The following is a 17,810-nucleotide window of genomic DNA, read 5'->3' as shown; positions in this document are numbered from 1 at the left end:
TTACAAAGAATTTGAAATAGACCTGGAAAAAGAGACTTGAAATTCCAAGTCTTGGAGTGATAAGATTTTGGAACGATGAGTCTTCAGATGAAGAGAAAAAGGGACTTTAGAATTGAAATTTTTGAAATAAGAATGGATTTTCAAAGTCATGATGGACCTTGAATTTGGATCGATTTTCAAGAATTGATTTTAAGAAGGAGATTTTGAATTCAAAACCTAACACAGGAAATGAATTTGAGTTCAAAGTTGAGAAATAGATTGAAACTGGCTTTGGAAATGAGAATTTGGAAATGGAACTAGATTTGAAATCTAGTATGGAATTTTGATCTGAAATCTGGAATCCTAGATGGAACTGAATCCGAAATCTGAAATCCTAAATGAAATTTGGATCCGAAGTATGAAATCCAAGATGGAATTGAATCTGGGATCTAGAATCCTAAATGGGATTGAATCTGAAGTCTGGAATCCTAAATAAAATTTGGATCCGAAGTCTGAAATCCAAAATGGAATTGGGTTCTAAATCTAGAACCCAAGATGGAATTAGATTCTGAAAATCCAAAATGGGACTTTTGAGGACAAAATCAGGATTTTGGAAATCCAAATTTGAATTTAAAAGTAGGTTTTAAACTTAGAGAAAATCAAAACTTTGAGATTTCAAAATTAATCTCAAAACCTTGATTTTGATTTGAGAATCAGGACTCAATCTTTAGATAGAACTTTGAAGATAAAGAATAAACTTGATTTTAAAGCTTGAGTTTTGAAATCAAAAGATGAATCGAGAATTTCAAAGTTAAATTGAACTTTTGAAATTTGATCCGAAATGCTAAATTGAATTTGAAATTAAATCCTGGAAATGAATTTGGAATTCCAAAGTTGAATTGAACTTTGAAATTTGATTCGAATTGGAGGTTGAATTTTGAATATAAAAATGAATTAGAAATTTCAAAGTCAAATTGAACTTTGAAATTGAAGTTAGAATCTGAGAATAGAATTTGAAAATTGATTTGAGAAGTGAAGAAGATATTTGAAGAAATTATCTCAAAAATCACTTGGATTTTGAAATAATATGAAAAGAATTTTGAAAATATGATGTAATTCTATCCTAAATTATGAATGAATTAAAAGAATTTGAAATTGAATTTTGGAAAAAACATATTTCATTCTCTAAATGAATTTAAATAGGATTGAAGATATAATACATTCCTGACTATGGTCATTGAATGTATTATATAGTAATCATATTTAAATTCAAGTGAAGAATAAAATATATTGTGATGCTTTTATAGAGTTTAAAATGAAATTAACTCTCAATATATCTTGACTATGGCCATTGATATATATCTTGAGTTAATTTTAAGTTAAACTCTAATAAAGGAAAAATATTTAGAAAAAAAATGATGATTTTTTAAAAAGATCCAGTGTGGATCCAGTGTTATTCCATAAAAGATGAAAACCATAAGTTTTATTCACACTCTGACTATGGCCATTGATGAAAATCATCAACTTAGGGTTTAATCACCTTTCATTTATAATGGTGCATGTGCCATTCGTGTTCCCATTTGTGAATTCTTGAAAAAAAAGAAAAAAAATAATATGAAACAAGCAATTTCTAAGATATGTATGCTCATACATTATGATCTAAGCTGTAAATAAAAAATTTCATTAGTACCTAGTTATTATAACCTTAAATTGAAAGATAAAAAATTCCTAATCTAAGGAAGGGAATCTAAATCGTTCCAGATTTCCTTGTAAAAAAAAAACGAGTTAGCTTAAGGCAAAGATAAATAATAAAAAAAAACTTATGTTTAGGACCAACATGTATATGGCTAAGCATGATGAAGTATACATACATACATATATATATATATATATATATATATATATATATATATATATATATATATAAATGGATGTTGAGGCTAAGGGAGGAAAGGCCTACATAGATGCATATGTACCAATGGATGGGATGCTCACGTAAATGTTCATGCTGGAGAGAAGTGACATAATTCAGAATGCCTATACAATGCACATATTCAGAAAAAAAAAAAAGTGTACAGACATGCATATGCAAGGTTATTATGAATGAAGATATCCAAGGGTAAGATTTATACTAAATGAAGAAAGGGCATAAAATGAGTTTTACAATAGTTTATAGAACTACTGTAAAAAGGTCTGAAACTACAACAGTTCAATGAATTACTAAAAAAAAGAAGTATAGAGCCACGGAAACCTGGGTATTATGATGACCAAAATCAATAAGAATAATCATGAGTTAGGTATGAGCCACCAAAGTCTATTTTTGCAAGTTCCATAGGAAGATGCAGTCACTATTCAATCTCAAACTGGCTACGGAAGTTGCACTCAGATTAGCCCTTTATTCCAAATCAGGAAAAATGAACAGGCATCCCAATCACACAGTCTGTAACAAGTGTTAATCTAATCCAACATGCAAATACCCAAGTATAGAGTGGTTTTAAAAAAAAAAAAGAACTACTGTGGTGTATGGGAGACAGTGTGTAGGCTGCTGTAAGAGGTTAAAGAGCAAGGAAAAGTATAGGTTGCTTAATAGTGTTAAGCTCAAGGAAGATTAAATTTGTACCATTAGTGAGTATCTGCTGGAGGCTCTCTTCGGAGAATGACCATCTATCGCCAGCAAAAGATAGAACCGAACCTTATGATGAACATACCTTTTCTGAATCACCATGTTCTGCATTTACAAGAGCCTCTCGCACAACGTGGTTTCAAGCATGTGACATGGGTTGGAATCTAATCCACCTTGCTAAGATACTAAAATCTTATACCAACCGTAGGTGGTCAAATTATCGATGCTCATATGTTTGTTCTTTTTTTTTTTATTCAAGCAATAATAAAAGGAAGGGAAGGAACTAAATGATACAGGTAAAAAAAAACAAAAACAATACTGAAGCAACTTTAGCATCATGTTTTTGTGGTTAGGAAGCATAGTAATAGTTCTTTAAAAGCAATTAGAAAGGAGATATAACCAAAGATACCGACGAATCAATGACACTAGACTTGTCTGAGTAAAGGTTTTCAACACAATAAAGGAATCTGGAACCTCTCTCAAAAGTGTCTCAAATTTTCTGTCACTATGCTCGCTACCGCCCTCCATCTTGTACATATAAAAGAATACTGAATGGTCTCAAATGAATGTGCAGAGCCAGCCCTATCAATTTCTAATGCTGGTTAATAAACTCAAGTATTAACCCTCTCCCACAAGCAAAAAAAAAAAAACTTGAAGTCTTAAAACTTGTTCAGGACCTCAAAACAAAACAAAAAAAAAGGAATCATACTATCAGAGTTGAGACATTTTATAAGGACCCCACATTTCTTCATATAGTATTGGACAAGCCTATTCAAGAACCTTGAAATGGATGGTGGGACTTCAGATATGAACATGAAACAGAGAGATAAAAAAAAATTGTGCAAAGAATGACTTTGTACAAGGAGTTCTGTATAATAACAGAGATAAAAAAAACGAAACATGAGAACACATGGTGATGCGTTGCAGATGCCATAGACAGTGTTTGATCAAAATGAAGACATATGGAGAGGCTTCAACAGGAATACAGAGACGATATCAATAACAAAAAAAATGACACTTCAAGAATATTAAGAGAACATCAACGGAATGTGAAAATGATGTCTTAAGCAGAATACAACAAAATGACAGCAATAAATCAGGTATTACAAAAGCAAAAACCCAAATATACACAGATAATCATCCAAATCAAATCCAATCAACAGGGATGTGAAATGATTTATCATGGAGCCAGAATTCCTTATGTGAATCGGGATGACAAAATGAAAATCCGGAATCAACTCAGTTATGGGTTATCAAGCAATGTAAACACAGAACAAGCGAAAAGGAAGGAAAATAAAATCAAAAGAAATGTGTTGGACTAATTCATCCCTTTGCTACGGCAAGAGGTAGATCAATATTGCTACAGGAAATATGATGCTACCTATTGTGATTTCAAATGGGGGCGAACTCTAGATAACAGCAAGAATCGAAACAAAACGGAAATGACAATCAACACAAAACGAGAAGGAAACAAGAATTAAAACAAGAATCAAAAGAAACGTCGAAGCAAATAGAATAGAAATAAAAAGAAAATAGAATGCAAATAGAAATAAAAACAGAAAAGAAACGACTAAAGAAGAGTAACAAAGGAGAAAAAAAAGAGAAGAAGAAGAAATAAATAGAAGATCGAATGCAAAAAATTAGAGAAACTCAGAAATAACTGGCAAGAGGGAAGAAGAAAAGAATGTTGGGATCAGAGATCCTCTCACTGTAGCAATAGGTGGATCGATTTTGCTTATATGCAGATTGACCCTATCGTTGATGCTTCTTGATGAAACGAAAGTGAGAAAAATTGAGACGGTAAGATGAAGTTTCTACAGAAAACCAAAAATAATAGGAAAAAGGAAACTCAAAAAAAAAATGTGCGGTAAAGCCTCAACAGAGATAATCGATACGGGAGAAGAGGGGAGGAGATAAATCACTTACCTCTGGTTGCTATGGGATCAATCTCCTTCGGACGATGGAGTCTTACTGCAGAGATAGGCCTCCTCCCACTGTAGCTCTTCAAGGGTCCTGGTTTTTTCAGGGGATTTTGATCTTCTTCAAACGATGGTAGAAGAAAAGCCTTGAGAGATTGTTCTTCTGCTATTGCAGGGGGAAGCTCCAGAGGGAGGAAGGAGACTACAAATGACTTTTTCTACTAATTGGGTTGAAAAAAAAAACAAAAGAAGACCGAAAGAAGGTAAAGGGATCAGAAGAAGAGCGATGGTGGGGTGAAAACTGGATCTCAGAGGAAGCGTGAACCATGGGAAGATGAAAATGGATGCAAACAAAGAATAGGGGTGCTGGGGTGGAGACGGATGTCCTGGATCGAGAGCCTTCGTCTGTTTATATAAGAAGAGGAAGAAGAATCAAGAACCTGGAGGTTGTTGGAGATGGCGGGAGAGAAAGGAGAAGGCAGATGGTTGGTGATCGAGCGAACGGGAGAGAGAGAGCTCGTGATGGAGGGCGATGGCCTCCATCATCACTCCTATGGTCGCAACGGATGGTCGTTGGACACTTTTCGAGGCCGGTCCCAGTTTTGAAAGTTTTCATAAAAGTGGTTTAACTACGAGAAATTTTTCAAAAAGAGGGTTTTCTATATATATTTTTGTATTTTCTTTGGATTTCTATTTTTTTGGTATTTTTGAAATAATAATTCTGAAAACTAAAGAATTTTAAACTAATTTTGCGAAAATTTAAAAATATTTACAAAAGAAGTGTTTTCTGAGATTTTGGGTTTGAATTTTGGAAATTTCTTCAGGAAATGGGCTTGGATCTGAGTTTTGAGGAAATATTCGAGTTTTTAACCTCGAATCAAGAAATACAGAGTTGTGGATCCAACTGGATACCGGATGGATTGTCTGAGCCTTTCAAAAATTATTTTACAATTTTTGTAATTTTAATTTGAAAATTGGATAACGAGGCTCAGATTTGGAATTTAGTACTGGATCCGGATCTATAGTTGAGTCAAATATAGAAAATGGATTTGATTTCAGTAAATTCGATGAATAACCAAAATTTAGTTTGAAATTAACTCAGTTTTTTTCAGAAAATGGGGTCAGAGGCAAAAAGGGAATATTTACAAGATTTTGAAAAATTTTGGGTGTTTATACAGGTATATGTTTGACATTGTTGTGATATGAATGATTGAATGTATTGCAATGTTTGACATGACTATCCATGCTTGCATGAAGTTATTTTTTATTTGATTATGCACTCCATAAGAAATTGTATCACGAAAACATGCTTAAAATGAATGTATCGTGTTTGTGTGTGGAATATGTGATTTACAAAATGGTATGACCAAAGTTGTGCAATGTTATAATGGGTACATCTTAAATGGTTATTGACTCCATACAAAAGATTATGGTGTAAACAAGTCAATGATGAATAGTGACATGTGTGTCAAGGGTAGCAGTTACGGTGAGAATGAACTTAACTACTATGGTGTTATAGAAGAAATAATGGAGTTGACTTACTTAGGCATAAATAACAGGGTAACTTTATTCAAGTGTCATTGGTTTGATCCCACAGCAACAAGAGTCGACAAAGTCTCAGTCATTGTGGAGGTGAATCATAAATCAAGGTTTGAAACATATGAACCATTCATATTAGCATTGCAAGCTCAACAAGTTTACTATAATTCATATCTGAATACAAAGAAGTCAGATAGAAACGAATGATGGGCGGTTTGCAAGGTGAAGTCTAAACTATACCACGAGTATGATTAGTTACAGGAAGACAAGATTGTTGAAGCGGGTGATTACTATCAATCAGATGATGTGTATGACTTCTCTTATGGTCATGATGTCATACATGGTTTGCATGTCACATCTCCATTGTTCGATGGTACACGTATAGAAGAATGTGATCCAAAAGATATACCAAGTGGCACTACAAGAAAAACTCTAATTTGTGATGGATATTTGCGACGGATTTTTTTCGTCGCCCATTTGCAACGAATTAGCGAAAGAAAAATATTTGTCGCTAACATTCAAATTATTTATAGAATTAGTGACAGAAAACATGTCATCGTGAATCCATCGCGAGTTAGCGACGGATTAGCGATGGCCAAATTCCATCACAAATGTGTGACGGCTTAGCAACAGAATATTTCTGTCACTACTCCATCGCAAAGTTGCGACAGAATTTTCCCATAAATCCCTAATGTGAGCCCCTTTTCCCTTTCTTTTTCTATTGTCGCCCGCCTGCCGCCCGTCGAGCTTATGTCGCCCACCCGCCTGCAGTCATCGCCCATCAACCTCCTGTCGCCCGCCCGCCGCCCCGCGACCTCCCATCACCCGTCGACCTCCCGTCCGACAACCGCAGGTGACCCCCCACCCTTCTATCTTCTTCTTCTTCTTCTTCTTCTTCTTCTTCTTCTTCTTCTTCTTCTTCTTCTTCTTCTTCTTCTTCTTCTTCTTCTTCTTTTTCTTCTTCTTCTCTTTTTCCTTTTGTCGACCACTCCCGTATCTCCCGCCCCCCTCTCTCTCTGTGTGGTTGTCGGAGTGTCGGTAACCTCTGTCGTGCCCTCCCCTCTCTCTCTGTGGTTGCTGGGAGGCCGCCAGGAGGTTGGTGGCCCCCTGCCTCATCTCCCGCCCCCCTCTCTCTCTGTGTGGTTATATGTGGGGAACATATAACCTGCTTTGCTCTCATACAAATAGTTACACAACCATTACACATGATGCCTTCAAAGTTGTTTGATGATTATGATGATGATGTGTCCAAATCTGGACACCCATCCCTTGATTTCATTATCGCCGTCCTTTGTCATTGATCGGCAAAATCTCTTATTAATAGTGTAGAGACAGCCCCAAGGAGGTTTGGCGTAGTAGGGTGAGGCCCTGGCTGCTTGACGGGCAGTCAAGGTTTGATTCTCATGGGCATCACTCTTCTACGCAAGCTAATACATAGCATAAGCTCTGGGATAAGGGTTCTAAGCCTTGGAGTTTTAATTTGTCAGCATATGGTGTGGTTTCTTTGGGTTATAAATTGAAAAAAAAATGCGTTGAGGCAATGGATCAATGGCATTTATAGGAAAAAATCATGATGAAGAACCTTCAAATGTCCCCATTGCAAATTCGAGAACGATTCTCTCTCTCATATATACTTGTCTCACTCTATAGCTCTATGCTCTCCATTGTCAGTTTTACAACACCATTCTCTTTACTATTAGGAACTCATCCTCCTCTTACACTGCTCTTTTATTTATTTTTTTAAGGTTAGCTAGGGTTAGGCAGATACCATTGGGATTTGAGTTTGTAACGTCCCAACACAAGGTGACGTGCCCTAGTTGCAGCTCTTTATTTTGTTCCCACGTATCTTTGAAGCTTATCTTCTTTTCTCTCAAGTATGTTTTATAAAAATAAGTTTTACTTGTGTCACTTTCTGTTCTTTAGTATGGCTACAACCTTCTAAGTCTTCACACTTTTGCACTTTTATGCAACATCTTACTTTTGACTCCATGGCCCGAGCCTCGTATCATTTACACTTGTAGACACTCGAGCGCATCGCAACCTCACAAGGTAGAGGAAAACTGCACAAGGACTTTGAAAACTACAAATCGGGTAAATACCAGTGGTGAGTAAGTGATGCAAGTGCATCACATGTTATTTAATTTATTGGATGCAACACTTTTTTGTTCACATACTCACTTAGTTGTGGATATCTAGAACTGATTTGATGGAGTTCGGAGATCATGTTGAGCATGATTTTAATGTATGAGAATAGAAGTGTTCTTATTTTTGGAGTTCGGATTCCATGCTAGTCATGGTAGTAGTTAGCGGGATATTAGAGTGTGTTTGTTACAGGTACATGTTTGGCATTGTTTTGATATAAATGATTTGAATGTATTGTAATGTTTGATGTGATTGTATTCATGCTTGCATGAAGTTACTTTCAATTTGTTTATGACTTTCATGTGAAATTGTATCATGAAAATATGTTTCAAATGAATGTATCCTGTTATGAATAGTTTGCACATGAAAATATTAAGTTATCAATGCATGTGTCATAGTTCTTGTGATTGTATGACATTATATATATATATGTGTGTGTGTGTATGTGTGTCTATGTGTGTGTGATATATATCAAATCATTACATCTACCACAAATGCATGTTAAATTTGATGTTTTCTTCATCATAGCATTCTGATGATTCTCTTTTAATTGGTTAGGATAATATTCATAACATCATACGATAAAATGATTGCAAATCGTGAATAAATGTATCATAGGATAGTTGACAATGAGGTATTGCTTGAATATATGGATGGTGTTGAAAGTTTTATTGAATTTGCAACGGCAAGTCTTAGTACAATGAATCCCATAGGTCGGATTCATTTTCCTTGCAAGATTTGTAAGAATGATCGATTTGTAGAACATCATGGCGTTAGACATCACCTATACAAAAAGGGTTTTGTGAGTGATTATCATAATTGGATGTTTCATGGTGAAGAAATTAGGAACAATTTTAACACACGGGTGGATGTGGTGCACGATAATCCTTATATGAATTTGATATTTGATGTCGTAGGACCAGAACTGGGTTCTGCCATGAGTCCTAGTGATGTAACAACTGGGGGAGAGGAAGAAGCACCAAACGATGCAGCTAGCAGATTTTATGATTTACTTAAAAATGTTAATGAGCCACTTTGGAATGGTTGCTAGAGTCACACTATTTTGTCTGCAGTTCTTTAACTACTGAATTTAAAGTTCGAGTTTAATTTGAGTCAATCATGTTTTGACCGTTTGTGCTCTATTGTGAAGAGTATGTTGCCCAAAGATGAGAAATTGTCACAAAATTTCTATCGTGTGAAGGTTATAGTCAACGATTTAGGTATGGGGTATCAAAAGATTGATGTGTATTCAAATCACTGCATGTATTTCAAAGATCAGGAAAATAGCAGATCATGTTCGTCATGTGAGCATCCTCGGTTCAAGACAAAGATAAGAGGCAATGGTAGAACGAGGTCAAAAGAAGTGTCATACAAGTCACTCCGCTACTTCCCTCTCACCCCTAGATTGCAATGATTGTATGTCTTTGAGGACAGCTAAACACATGAGATGGCATGCAAATAAAGTTTGACATAATGAAGACAAGATCACACATCTTGTTGACGCGAAAGCTTGGAAGCATTTTGATCATACTCATCAGAACTTCGCAATGGAAGTGAGAAATGTTAGGCTCAGTTTATGTATAGATGGATTTAATCTATTTGGGGGTAGATCAACTCCATACTCGTGTTGGCCAATATTTGTAACTCCATACAACCTTCCTCCAAGCTTGTGTATGAAGCATCAAAATCTTTTCTTATCTCTATTGATCCCTGGTCCGACCTTTTCGGGACAAAATCTTGATATATATTTAAGGTCATTGATTGATGAACTGAAAGTATTGTGGGATAACAGTGTTTTCACGTACGATGCCCACAAAAAACAAAATTTCAATATGAAGACTGCTATTCTATGGACAATTAGTGACTTCTCTACATATGGTATGTTATCTGGTTGGAGCACACATAAGAGGTTGGCATGTTCATACTGTATGGAAGAAAGTCGTGCTGGTTTGAGTGTCACCATCGATTTCTACCTAGCGAACATTTGTTCTGACGATAAAGGAATGTGTTTCGAGCAAGCACAACTGAAATGGAAGGTCCACCCACAAGATTGTCTGGCATAGAGATTTTAAGAAGATTGTGATACTTTCTATATAGCCTGACAAATGTTCATAGCTCGACGTCCTTCCTTGGATTTGGGAAGGATCATAATTAGACAGAAAAAACTATATTTTGGGAACTACCATATTGGCCGACCTTATTGATACGACATAATTTGGATGTGATGCATGTGGAGAAAAATGTGTTTGATAATGTGTTCAATACAATAATGAATGTTAAAAGAAAAATAAAGGATAATCTGAAGGCCCATATGGATTTAAAAGTAATATGTAAAAAACCAAAATTGGAACTCAAAGAGTACCATGGCAAAGTATTGAAACCAAAGGCAAGGTACGTGCTTGGACCAGATCAAATAAAGCAGGTATGTCAATGGTTGAGATTTCAAGATGGATACGTTTCTAATATTGCTCAGGCTATGAAGATAGACGAAGGACAATTATATGGGTTGAAGAGCCATGATTGTCATGTCTTTATGCAACGATTGATACCCCTAGCATTCCATGATATGTTAGACAAACCTATATGGGGGTATTATCTGAGTTGAGTAGATTTTTTAGAACATTATGCGCATCGGAATTCGTAGTATCTGAGGTAAAGAATCTCATGGATTTTATCATCACTACTATTTGTCGGCTAGAGAAGATATTTCTGCCAGCATTTTTCGATGTTATGGAACATTTGATCATACATTTGCCATATGAACTAAGGGTTGGTGGTATTGTACTATATCGGTGGATGTACCCATTTAAAAGGTATATATTTTTCCTATATTTGTCTTTTCAATGCTATTGAGAAATTTATTATAATTTGAGATGTATATTTTTGACAGATGCATGTATGACCTCAAAAAAAAGGTTCGGAAAAAAGCAAGAGTAGAGGGCTCTATTTGCGTACACTTTAGAAGAAATTTCAAATTTCTCATCTATGTACTTTGAACCTCACATTACAACACATTACACATTCCCACCTCATAACGATGATGCAGAATAATTTACTGTAGCTGACAAACTATCGATATTTCAACCACTTGGGCATGCCTTTGGCAGTTGCCGGTCAAGACTCTTGAAAGATCGAGAGCAAGATGCAGCACAAATCTATATCTTTTTTAATTGCTCAACGATCGACCCATACATCGAGTAAGTATATGTAGACGCAGCACAAATCTATATCATTTTATGTTCTATATGTGCATACATGGTTCGGTAATATAAGTATTTGATAAGTGCAGACGATTTGATCTGGAGTTGCGAAGAGAACTTTCACATCTCACTGATGCAGAAGTACAAAAGGAATATGAAACTAAGTTTGTGACATAGTTGAAAGAGTTGGTAAGGACGATGACATAAATTGTCTCTGTGTAAACAACAATAAGTTACTTAATTGGTCGTGATCACAATCATTGTTTATGTTTGTAGGTCTGTCATGGTGATGTTAAAGATCAAGAAATATGTAATTTACAAAATGGTCCGACCAAAGTTGTGCAATGTTACAATAGTTATATCGTAAATGGTTATTGATTTTATACAAAAGACTACGGTGTAAACAAATCAATGATGAATAGTGGCGTGTGTGTCAAGGGTAGCAGCTATAGTGAAAATGAACATGATTACTACAGTATTATAGAAGAAATAATAGAGTTGACTTACGTAAGCATAAATAATAGGGTAACTTTATTCAAGTGTCATTGGTTTGATCCCACTGCAACAAGAGTCGACAAAGCCTCAGACATTGTGGTGGTGAATCATAAATCAAGGTTTGGAACATATGAACCATTCATATTAGCCTCGCAAACTCAACAAGTTTACTATACTTCATATTTGAGTACAAAGAAGTCAGATAGAAATGAATGGTGGACAGTTTGCAAGGTGAAGTCCAAACTATACCCCGAGTATGATCAGTTACAGAAAGACAAGTTAACTGAAGAGAGTGATTACTATCAATCAGATGATATGTATGACTTCTCTTGTGGTCACGATGTCGTGCATGGTATGCATGTCATATCTTCATTGGTTGATAGAACATTCATGGAAGAATGTGATCCAAATGATATACTAAATGGATGGGTGGACAAAGAAGATGAAGAAGAGGAGGAGGAAGAAGAAGAATATGAAAGTCAAACAAGTGATAAAGAAGAATTCTTGAGCTAGTAAAATAAATCTTATAATACAAACCTCTATTTGATGTGAATTATTTGAATGTATTAAAATGTATTACAATGATTTAAATGATTTGAAGGTATTGTAATATTTGAATGTATTGCATGACTTTTTTTATTCTTTGAATTGTGTATCTTCGATACGTATAGAGTTATGATTTGAATGTATTATAACATGTTTGAATTATTTGAATGTATTACAATATTTGATGTGAATGATTTGAATTATTTGAATGTATTGAAATGACTTGAATGATTTGAAGGTATTGCAATGTTTGAATGTATTGCATGACATTTTTTATTCTTTGATTATGTATCTTCGATATGTATAGAGTTATGATTTGAATGTATTGTAACATGTTTGAATGTATTGTAATATTTGATGTGAATGATTTGAATTATTTCAATGTATTGAAACATATTGCAATGATTTGAAGGTATTACAATGTTTGAATGTATTGCATGGCATTTTTTATTTGTTAGAATGTATCTTCGATACGTATAGAATGATGATTTAAATGTATTGTAACGTGTTTGAATGTATTGCAATATTTGATATGAATAATTTAAATTATTTGAATGTATTGAAATGTATTGCAATGATTTGAATGATTTGAAGGTATTGCAATGTTTGAATGTATTGCATGACATTTTTTATTCTTTGATTATGTATCTTCAATACGTATAGAGTTATGATTTGAATGTATTGTAACGTGTTTGAATGATTTGAATGTATTGCAATATTTGATGTGAATGATTTAAAATTTTTGAATGTATTGAAATGATTTGAATGATTTGAAGGTATTGCAATGTTTGAATGTTTTACGTGACATTTTTTATTCTTTGATTATGTATCTTCGATACGTATAGAGTTATGATTTGAATGTATTGTAACATGTTTGAATGATTTGAATGTATTACAATATTTGATGTGAATGATTTAAATTATTTGAATGTATTGAAATGTATTACAATGATTTGAATGATTTGAAGGTATTGCAAAGTTTGAATGTATTGCATGATATTTTTTATTTGTTAGAATATGGTTCGTGGAGGTTACAGTGGTCGATCACTCAGTGGTAGGCAGTCTCAGCCTTCATCTTCATGGGCTGCTTTGATAGGTATATCATTTTACTAATTATATACTTGATTAGTTTAAATGCGCATTCTATAAATTTCTAACTTATTTTTCTACAGATGATGTTTCGCCTGCACATGACCCACCTACACCAGTTGTTCATACAAGTCACGAGACAATGCTGGATGCAGAGTCTTCTCAGTCTAACACAGGAAAACTCATTTAAATAGTATATATCGATAATCGATCGTAAGTATTTTATTTTCACTTATCCTATACTTATAAATATTGTATATTGATAGTTAATGTATACCAATTCATGTGCAATGCGAGGTTCGAGCCACAAGAAGTAATACGAGAGATTAGGAATTCACTAGTTCAACATCTACTAGGACTGGTCGCTCAATGGAAAGAGTACCTGAAGGGGGTGTTGAACAGATTGTGGTCCTCATTCATGGTATATAATCATTTTTCATAGTTAATGTGTTTCATATTTATTTTTTTGTTATTGTCATGTCTACTAACTTTTTGAAAATATTTATAGGCTTTGAATCGCTTCACGACTATGATGGAGGAGCAGGATGCACAATATGAAGACTGCAGTAAGAAAAGCATCTAGCGGAATAGATGATCCACTGCAGTGGAAGGGCCATGGACCTCCTACTATCAGGTCAGATGTTTGGGATACAATGTATGACAAGTAGGTGGGGCATGAATTTTGAAACCGCTCAGCGAAGGCTACACAAAACTGAGCGAAAATGCCTGATGCCCATCTACACACAGGTGGATCAAGGTCTTTTGGGAGCCACCTGAAGAAAATGGTAACTCATTAATCTATATATTGTCAATTTTATAAGTATTGTTGCAAACCTGTTAAATAATTCTTGTATTATTTAACTTTGCAGAAAGCAGAAAAATGAGGCATTGTACCATACATGGTTGTGTTTGTTGAAACACATAAATGTAAAACCACAGAAGAGTTCGTATCAGAGAAGGCGAGAATGACAACGGTATGTATTTATTGTATTAATAAACATTATAATATACAAGTTATCATAAACATTGTAATTCTTAATTATTAATTCATATTGTAATCATTACTTTATAAGAGTCATATGAGCAATAGATGGTAAAGTGATATGGCGATGACTCCACTCAGCATCCACCTTTTGATCCTGTAGCATGGGTGACTGCAATAGGTGAACCCAAAAAGGGTTGTGTGTTCGGGTTTGGCAGTAATATGAACACCTCACCAATCATTGCTTCTTCCAGGCACGGCTCACAGAGTTCTCCCGTCAGAATCAGCTTCAAGCATCTGACTGACCCGCCTAATTCTTGGGATAGTGTACGCCAGCTCGTTAAGGACATAATGCATGACTATTTATATGAAGCAATTTTCGACGTTGTCTGTAATAAGTTGTGCAGTTTTTTTTGGGACAGGGGAACTTCATCTGCAGGTGCCTCTCAGATGTGAAAGTTTTATGTGATGTATTGCATGTCGTTAGATTTCATGTTACTTTGATTGCCTTAACTTAGGTGCATTGCATATAATTTATTTCATTATATTTTGTTTATCAATACTAACATTTCTTTTCTCTTGTAGGTTGCTGGAGATAATCTGCATAGAGGAGTTGAAGGGGCAGATCGAGATAACGAAGAAGATAACACATAGAATCTTGGCAATGATTAGATTCATGTATTGAATTTGTTGTACCTTCTTGTTGTTTCAAAAATGTAAATGTTCACTTGTAAATAATTAGAACTTGGCAAAAATTATAGTGGATCAATAAATTATTTTAGTTGCTTTTTATATTTATTTTTTATGCGTACTTTGTTTTTTATACACAGGAAATATAAATTGTATCAGGAGAATTTTTTCTCGATATTTATGTTTTAAACAATTTTTTTTTCTCTTTGCGACGGATTAGCGACGGATATTTTTCTTCACTATTTACTACCAGCGTCCAATTTAGCGACGAATTAGGGACGAATATTAATCCATCGCAAAAGTGAATTGGCCAATGTTTTGTCGATGGATTTTAATTCATCGTTAAGTCCGTCGCTACAATAGTAATGAAATTAGCAACAGATTTTAATCTGTCGCAAAACCAAAAACTTTGTATATTAACGACGACCTTGCGATGAATCATGGCATTCACTAATTTATCGCAAATTAGCGATGAAATTTGTGATAGATAGATTTCATTGCTAATTAGCGACTATAATTTTGCGATGGAAGCTATATGTCGCTAAACTGACACTAATCCATCGCTAAACTGTTTAGCGACGGATTAGTGATAGATTAGCGACAGATTGAGGTCGTCACTAATCCACAGATTTCTTGTAGTGTAGATGACCGCCCAATGAAGAAGAAAATGAAGAGGAGGAGGAGGAAGAAGAATAATATGAAAGACAAACAAGTGATAAGGAAGCATATTCGAGCTAGTGAAATACATCTTGTAGTACATACCACATCACTTTCTCATATGCTCTTATTTTTTTAGTTCGGAAACACGTTAGTCATGGTTGTAGTTAGAGGGATATTAGAGTGTGTTTGTCGCAGGTACATGTTTGACATTGTTGTGATATGAATGATTTGAATGTATTGAAATGTTTGACATGACTATCCATGCTTATATGAAGTTATTTTTTATTTGATTATGCATTTCATGTGAAATTGTATCATAAAAATATGCTTAAAATGAATGTATCGAGTTTGTGAATATGATTTCATCTTTCTAAATATCCTTGTGATGTATGTAAATATGATGTGATGGTGTTACACACAAAAATATTGAATTATCAATACATACATAATAGTTCATGGAATTACATATCATGTTATATTTCATGCATACTTAGCATGTACATGCACAGTTCATGCATAATTATAAAATTGATTCATGTAGGACCTTTAAATCTTTATATTTTATGCATATGTCATGTTCATGCTGTGATCAAGAGTTATGTAACTGATCCAAATAACATTTTTATTTGTTAGAATATGGTTCATGGAGGTCACAGTGGTCGATGACCAAGTGGAGGCCGTGATAGCCAGTCTCATCTGTCATCTTCACGTAATGCTTTGATAGGTATATCATTTAAATAATTATATATTTAATTAGTTTAAATGTGCATTATGTGAATTTCTAAATCATTGTTCTATAGATGATGTTTTGCATGCACATGACCTACCCACACTAGCTACTCATACACATCACGAGATGACGCCGGATGCAATGTCTTCTCAGTCTGACACATGATGACTCATTCAAATAGTGTATATCGATAGTCGACCATAAGTATTTCAATGTCACTTGTCCAATACTTATCTTATAAATAGTGTATATCGATAGTCATTTGTTAATGTGTACTAATTTATGTGCAATACAAGGTTCGAGCCACAAGAAGTAATACGAAAAAATAGGAAGTCACTAGTTCAGCATCTTCCAGGATCGGTCGCTTAATGAAAAGAGTAACCAAAGGAGGTGTTGGATAGATTATGGTCCTCATTTATGGTATACAATCATTTATCATAGCTAATATGTTTTATATTTAATTTTTTGTTATAGTCATGTGTACTAACTTTCTAAAATTATTTATATGCTTTGAATCGCTTTGCGACTACGAAGGAGGAGTAGGACGTGAGGCTAGTGTGGCAGAAGGTAGTTGTCAGTCGATTTGTCGACATGCTGCATAATATGAAGACTGCAACAATAAAAGAAGCTAGTGGGATTGATGATCCACTGCAGTGGAAGGGCCATGACCTTTCTACTATCAGGTCAGATTATTGGGATGCAATGTGCGACAAGTGGGCGAGCTATAAATTTCAAAACCGCTCAGCAAAGGCTGCACATAACCAAGCAAAGATGCTCATCTACACATAGGTGGTTCTAGGACTTTTGGGAGCCATCAGAAGAAAATGGTAACTCATCAATATATATTATCAAATTTATAAGTATTTTTGCATTCTTTTAAATTAATGTTTTTATCATTTAACCTTCCAAAAAGCTGAAAAAGAAGGCATTGTGCCTTACAAGGATGTGTTTGTTAAGACACATAAATATAAGAGCACGGGCGAGTTCATATCAGAGAAGACGAGCGTGACAACGATATGTATTTATCGTATTAATAAACATTATAATATACAAGTTACCATGAATTACATTATCATAAACATTATAATTCTTAATTATTAATCCATACTGTAATCATTACTTTGAAGGAATCATACGAGCAGCAAATGGTATAGCAATCTGACGATGACTCCACTCAGCATTCACCTTTTGATCCTACAACATGGGTGACTGCAAC

This window comes from Nuphar pumila, chromosome 4 (genome assembly GCF_984573655.1).
Source record: "Nuphar pumila chromosome 4, dmNupPumi1.hap1.1, whole genome shotgun sequence".
Taxonomy (NCBI): Eukaryota; Viridiplantae; Streptophyta; class Magnoliopsida; order Nymphaeales; family Nymphaeaceae; genus Nuphar; species Nuphar pumila.
The sequence above is the reverse complement of the archived record's forward strand: the minus strand, read 5'-3'. Positions refer to the sequence as shown.